General features: G+C 48.1%; 1 pseudogene; it reads left to right on the top strand.

Moving 5' to 3' along the window:
* The first annotated feature begins 3,505 nt into the window (after positions 1–3,505).
* On the top strand, positions 3,506–5,045 carry LOC127186687 (zinc finger and BTB domain-containing protein 12-like; annotated as a pseudogene).
* Positions 5,046–7,303: the final 2,258 nt, after the last annotated feature.

The following is a 7,303-nucleotide window of genomic DNA, read 5'->3' on the forward strand; positions in this document are numbered from 1 at the left end:
ATTTCTATAATTTTGTGTCCCTTATTTTGATTTGGGTGGCGATTAATAATACTTATTTGGCTTCCTGTATCCAGTAGCCATTTCACTGGTTTTATTATCCCATTAATTTCTATGGGGAAATTTACAAATGGTCTGGTGTCCCCAGCTAATTCTGGTTCCACCTTCGATTCCAAAATTTGTTTTGTGGTCGGGGGCTAAAAAAGGTCTTTGTTCGTTTACTGGTGGTCTGTTATTTGGTCCCTGCGTTGGCCTACTGTATGGTTTTCTGAAAGGTGTGTTTCTTTGTCCCATGAATCTTTTAAATATTCCTGGTTTGTTACCATGTCCAATAGGCATTTGTGGATTTGTTTTTCCAAATGGTTTAATTCTGATGTTTTGGAATGGTCTAATTCGCGGTTTTTGTGGTGTGAAATTTTCCCTTTTTACCTGGAAGGATATTACTCTTTCCTGTTCTAATTCTCTGAAGCCCTTAAAGAAATTTACGCAATCCGCAATAGTTTGGCAATTTTGCAGTCCTCCGGTTAGGCTCATCTTAAGATGTTGCGGAGCTCCTTTAATTAAAATGCGCCTAAAGGAAGGGAGCATTGGTGCTGCCTGTGGGGTTGTAGCCTCCTTATAAATGAACCAAAGAATCCCCAGTTTTCTGCATACATTAATGGCCTCCATGTATGTGGTCCATTTTCCTGTTGTCTCAAACTGTGTTAAGTCTAATGTAGGGAAAGCTAGACGCCAGGCTGCTGTTATCCAATCTAAAAGAGGATGTGTGTCACCTTTTGTGGTGTCCAACACATGTTCCAATGCTTTATAGATAGACGGGTTCTCTATGATCCCCTTAATTTTCCTCATTTCTTGCTCATGTAATATGACTGTGTCAGCCCCTTTTTCCCACAGTCTAACCATATACTGTGCATCTTTTTGACCATTCTGGGTATAATCCCGTCTTAAATCGGCCAATTCATTTGGGTTGAATGGCCTGGACTCCCTAACCTCTGTTCCCGGGGTCCAATGGGGCTGTTTGCTGTCACTGAAGGGGCTCAGTTTGGCAGCTGTATTCCTAATTGGAGTCCGTTTAGATGTGGTCACTACCGGGAAAGAGTAAGAAGGTTCAGAGGGCTGAACAGGTCCCTCTGTTTCTTCACTATATTCATGGCTAGCCTTTTGCCCATTAATCTATCTTTATCTATGTCTTGCACAGTTTTCATTAAAATTGCCGGCACTTCCTGTTTTGGTGCTTTTTCAACCAAAGGTTGCACCAGTTCTGGACTTAATAAGTCAATGTTAACATTAGTAGGTTTCATTCCTAATCTGCTTTTTACTGCCTGGGCTGTTCCCATCCATTTCTGTTCTTCTTGGGTGGTGGGTGGGTTTCCTGTTACTGGATTTACATTCAACCCCGTCATTCTTTTCATTAAGGACTTCATCTCCACAGTAAATTGGCTATATAGTACAGGACCTTGATTTCCTTTTTCCTCCAATACCACTGTGTGTCGCTCAGACCGGTAGTTCTTAGTAATTTTTCCAATTTTAGATGAGCTCTCCGTTCAATCCTTTTGCTTAAGAATTTTAGCATTTGTTATCTCTTGTATACAGCTGTTTTCTGCTGTGCCTTTACCCGCTCTTCCTCAGATTATTCTGAGTTGACTTCGGGCACTGCGTTCGCCTTACTTCCACACCCTTAGGGAGGGTAGTGTTTTTAGGCCCAGGTTTTCCCTGCTCCAGTTACCGGCTCTTCCCCAGGTTATTCCCTGGTTGGTTTTGCGGAGTCTGGTAATAGCCTGGTTGCTGTTTACAAGGATTTTAAGCCAATTACATATGTTCCATATGGACTCTGGTTGGACTGTCAGGTACTACAACTAAGATACCTGGTGCCTCGGAATCCTGCCGACTACGCCAACTGTCTCGAGCACTGAGCACTTCGTACTCAGGATTCCAAGGCACGTGACAAACGGTCAGAGACACCAAATTGAGATTGGAGGGAAGGAATTTATTTAGGTCTACAGAATGTTCTGCAATCCAAGCTAGACAAAAACAACACCACACTAAAGCTATGGTGGCTATAGCTAAGCCTAGCCATGTATACCATTCCATACCCTAATTCCACAATATTATCTTAATCCTGATGGGAGTACTGTCGAGCATTACTTATAATGTTTCCACAAAGTAACTAGCATCCATACAATAACATGCATAACGAAACTAAGGCCAGGATATACGACCTGTCCGTCAAGCCCTGTTGAGGCGCTGATAGGTTCGGAGCCGTGACGTCTCATAGGTCTGCTTCGCGTTTGGGACCTTGAACTCATAGACATCCTCCTGCCTCTGTTGGACCCTCATGCCCAACTTGGGAAGGAAGTCGCCATGAGAGACCACACAAGGCACAACGCACTGATGCAAAAGCAAAGGTTTATTGCTGACGCGCCTGGGTCCTACAGCACTTGTTGGAGACCCCCAGTGACTGTTACAGGCTAGTTTTAAAGGCTAAAACCACAAAGCAGGTGGGGTTGCTTATCAAGTTAGACCATATGGACATTAGGACATCTGGCGTTGGGAGACCTCTTGTGGGGACTTGGGTGTGGGTCCCTAGGGCGGTTACTGGAAACCTTATGGGACCTCTGATATTTGGGAGCTTGCATATAGCTACTCTAGGAACTAGGGTGTAACTCCTAAGGCTAGCAGTAACGTAACGAGAACTGGGGGAAGCCTCTGGGTAGGCAGGGCAAACAAGCGTCTTACATTTTATAATTTTACAATTTCTCACCTCTGCCTCTCAGGTGCTGAGACTGAAGCTGTGCACTGCTGCCTCAGCAGCCACCACCATTGCCTTGCTAGATTTTAATCCTATTTGGCATAAGTGTATACTACAGCAGTGTCCTACCCAAACTGGCTAGTGGGTGGCCATGATGACAAGCAAGTAAGACAGGGCACCACCCCAGATCCAGGCAAAAACAGGCCAGAGGAGCAGAGCTTAAAGCTAACTGACAATCAGGCATTTTCCTGCTGCCTGCCCAGGAAATTTTCAAAGGGGGAGTCAAACTCTAACTGCTAGGAAAACTCCTGCTGTGTTTCTTAGCAACTTACATTCTCAGAACTCAGTGGCTCTGGACTTGTAAACAAGCCTCCCCCACTCCAACAAGGCTAAAAGGAACACTGGGAGGCAGGTTAAACAAAAGCCGGATTGGAGGAGGAGTTGGAATGTGGTAAAATAATTTTAAGTTACAGGTGGGAGGCGAAACCGCGACTCTTTTCAGTGAGCCTAAAAACTAGAAGCTTGGTCAGACATGGCACAGATCGGGCCATTTGGTTTTTTGTTGTTGTTTTTGTTTGTTTGTTTTGCACAAACATTTACTGGGGGAGGGGGCATCAGTCCTTCTTGGCCTCTGCCTTCCTCCTGGCCACCAGCAGGCTGCTAAGCTCCTCCCGCTTCCTCTTCACTGTGACTTGCAAGTCCACCCTCTTCTTGATGAACTCGAGCCGGCGCTTGTCCCTGGACACCTTGAGCAGCTCCATGGCGCCGCTCATGGGGTGTGAAGTCGCACATCTCCCTGATCACGTCCCTCACGAACTTGGCGAGCTTGGTGAGGTGCCAGCGGCTGTGCCTTGCCAGCCCGAGTGTGGAGGGCGCCGGTAGGGTGTGGAGGCGCCGGTGCGGTGTGGGGGGAGGGATTGAGGAGAGGCAAATCAGCAGGCAGAACCAGGCCAGAGCAGTCCACTCCTGACACAATGGCCTCTGTCTGGGGTGGAAGTCCTGAGCTTCTAGCTGCCTGGCCCCAAGGCCGCTACGCTACAGAACATGAACTAGCTCCGAGCCGAGGAGCTGTTCTGCGAAGTGACCATCTTCGCCTCAAATTGCATGGCCACAAAGTCACTCTGGCTGCCTGTTTGCCTTTCCTCCGGGACCAGTTCTTGCTAAACCCCGGCTCAGAGATGCAGGTCTCGCTGATGCACAGTGTGCATTGTGGCGGACCTGCTCCTCTCTTGCTGTGCGGGCGCCCTGGAGCAGTCGGGACTTTGTGAACTGCCTGCTGCTGCCTCCTACATGCAAATGAAGCACTGGTAGAGAAAGGGAGGAACGCCCTCAGCCAGTTCATTGAGCCCAAAATAGGCTTCAAAGAGGATGGAGGCAAGCCTGGTGAGCAGTGTCTGGTTCCCCAAGTCCCTCCTCCCTCCCCAGGACCCCAAAGCCAGCACCAGCCCCCACCCCACCTCCTCTACCCTCTCTGCTCCTCTGGCCAGTGAAGCTGGAGTTTCCGCTAGGTGAGGACCTAAAGCTGAAGGCAGAGGGCAAGGATGAGGATGTTTCTGACATCTGCATTGTCAAGGTGGAGTCTAAAGTGGCACACTGGCTCAAACCCCCTGGAGGCCTAGCAGGGGGTCTGGGTATCAGGGCCTCTGTGTGCAGCCATCTGGGGGAGCTAACCCAGAGCAGTGTGGCCCCCAACTCTGTAGCTCCACCACAAGGCGTGGTGAAGGGCTGCTACAGCCTGTCAGAAACCGCAAAGGCGAAGGCCTGTTGTTGATCCCAGGAGGCAGGGCCAGTGTGGGGGCCACCTCGGGACTTGTGGAAGCACTGGTGAGCTGTGGATGGCCGGGGGCGGGGGGGGCTGTCTGGTGGCAGGGGGCGGCTGGGGACCCCTGCCTGGGGGCTTCTTCTCAAGTGGAAACCCCTTAAAGAACATCAAGTGCACCAAATGCCTGGAAGTATCAGGGTGTGGAGAAGCTGGTCTTCCACATGCGAACGCAACGTTTCGTCTTTATGTGTCTGCACTATGGCAAGCAGTTCAACCACAGCAGCAGCAACCTCAAACGCCAAGTGAATGCCCGCCGCGGAGTCAGGTTGCACTCGTGTGGCATCTGCGGCAAATGTTTCACTCCGAAGTCCACGCTACAAGATCTCCTCAACCTGCACTCAGAGCGCAGCCCTGTAGATGTTCCTACTGTGATGTGCGCTTCGCCCACAAGCCGGGCGCCACCTCAAGGAGCAGCATGGCGAAACCACAGCTGAGAAAGTGCTGGGGGCTGGCATGGGCGAGATCCTCATTCGCTGAAGGGCAGGAGGCTGCGTGCGGGGGGGGGGGGGGGGGGGAGGGAGCGAGTTCTGGGCCCAGGAGAAGTGGAGGGCTGGTTCTGGGTCAGGCGAACATTGTAAGCAGGAGGATTGGAGAGAAGACCTTGCCTCAAAGAGTAGGAGAAAAAGATGGAGCCGGAGACAGGGTTGACGAGGCTGAGGGAATACGGGGTCCCAAAGAAAAATTTCTTTTTGTAGAGGTGCACGAACAATGTGGAGGGAGGAATGTCGCGAGCACTGAGTACTTCGCACTCAGGATCCTGAATGAACTCAATCTGAGACTGCTCAGTGGTTTTGCAGTTACTAAGTTTATTAACATAAACAGGTTCAAGAATATCAGTCACCACTACACAAAAACAACACCAAATCAGTCCAAAAACACAAATGGCCAAAATCATATATTAATACCATTCCATACTATTCTATCTTATACTCAAGCATTCATAACTATCTTAATTCTAATAGGAGTAGCATCTAACATTCCTAATCAGGGTTATACGACCTGATGGAGAGTCGTGTCGGCGACGACAGGTCCAGAGCTGCGACTTCTGATTACAGCAGTAGGGTCGTCGGAGCTTGAGCCGTCATTCGTGTTCGGGTATTTGGGCAGAGTCTCGGTCTGTTCGGTAGATCTCGTTCCAGGCAGTCGGGATTTATGCGGCCATGGTGGAAGCGAGATACTGAATGGCTTTCGACTGCGGTTTATGTACTTTTCACCGAGTTTGTTTACTCTTTATCACATCACACACTCAGGCCTGCTTATCTATTACTATACGCCACTCATGTTTACTAGCTCAGCTGGCTACAGCTGTCCTTATCACTTCATAACACACTTATTATGGTTTTCTACACTGAGCAATTGACATTGCTCTTACATGCTCATTACAGAGGAAAAAAACTGCAAAGGCTGAAAGAACGTTGGAGACCAGCTTTTCCTGGGTAAAGCTGCCTCTCAGGAGGCGCGCTGCCATGGGAACTGGGGGATTAGCAGGATGCAGCTTCCTTGCTCCAGTTTAGAATAGGTCACTGGGGGAGAGGGTGGTAGGGGAAACCAAGTACGAAGACCCAGGAAAAGACGAGGAGGCGGCTCTTGCATGCTGGGGAAGTGGGGCAGTAGGTACATGGTTCACCGGAAATGAAAGAGAACGGGGTGGGCAACCTGGGTAGGTAATGAGACATGGGCGTACAGTAGCAAGAACAGTGAATAGAGAGGGGGTGGGGGGCAGGGCACACAGGAAAAAGACACAAGGAGGGCTGTTGGGGGGAGGGAGGGGGGTAGAGACTTATACAATTTTTTAAAAAAGAAAACGTATTTTTAAAGATCTTTTTCCTGGAGTTTGGGGTTTTAGGTTTTCTTTGTTATCTACAAAACGAAACAAAAAAGAAGAGATCCTAGCATATTTAGGGGTGTTCTTTCTGTAGGTGATTAGCAGCTTCCTAGGTCATGTGTTATTACAAGACTGGAGAGGTAGAAGGCTCAGAAGAAGCCTACAAAGAAAAATACTTCGGATACAATAAATAAGATTATTCCACAACAAAGGCCTTTTTGTACAATAGGGATATGGAGCCTTGATTGGTTCCTTCACAGATAATATCTTGTCAACATCGGTACATAGTATTTGTTAGAAGGCCTACTGACAGAAGAATAATAGAGTTATGATGAGATTACATCACTAAACCAGAATTTAATAGCAGGGTGGAAAAAGCTCCTGCTAGGATGCATGGGCTTGGATTAACTATGTGATATGCATGTGTTTAGAGGGCCATTATGTAATATGTAGATAAAGGCTAACTGGAAGGGTAGATATGTCGGCTTCAATAAGGGCTATGGCAAATTCAAGTATGGTAAGCAATACAAGAATAATAGATGTGATTGTAGCAGTTGGTGGGCTAATATTTATTAATAATAAGGTAGCTAAGCCAATTACGTGTATTAGTAGGAGTCTGGCAATAATATCAACTGTAAGACAAACTGCTAGGGCTTTAGGTTGAATAAACAAGCTTATAGTTTTGATGATAATGAGTATAGGGATGAGTGAAATAGTTGTTCCTTGAGGAAGAAAGTGGGCTAATGAGCTTTTTATTTTCTGTCAAAAACCTAGGATTGCTGCTCCTGCTCATAGTGGGGTGGCTGTGCTTCTGTCTACAGGGAGCTGGGTGGTCGGTGTGAACCTAGCATTGCTGCTCCTGCTCATAGTGGGGTGGCTGTGCTTCTGTCTACAGGGAGCTGGGTGGTCG

This window comes from Acomys russatus, unplaced genomic scaffold (genome assembly GCF_903995435.1).
Source record: "Acomys russatus unplaced genomic scaffold, mAcoRus1.1, whole genome shotgun sequence".
NCBI classification, from domain to species: Eukaryota; Metazoa; Chordata; class Mammalia; order Rodentia; family Muridae; genus Acomys; species Acomys russatus.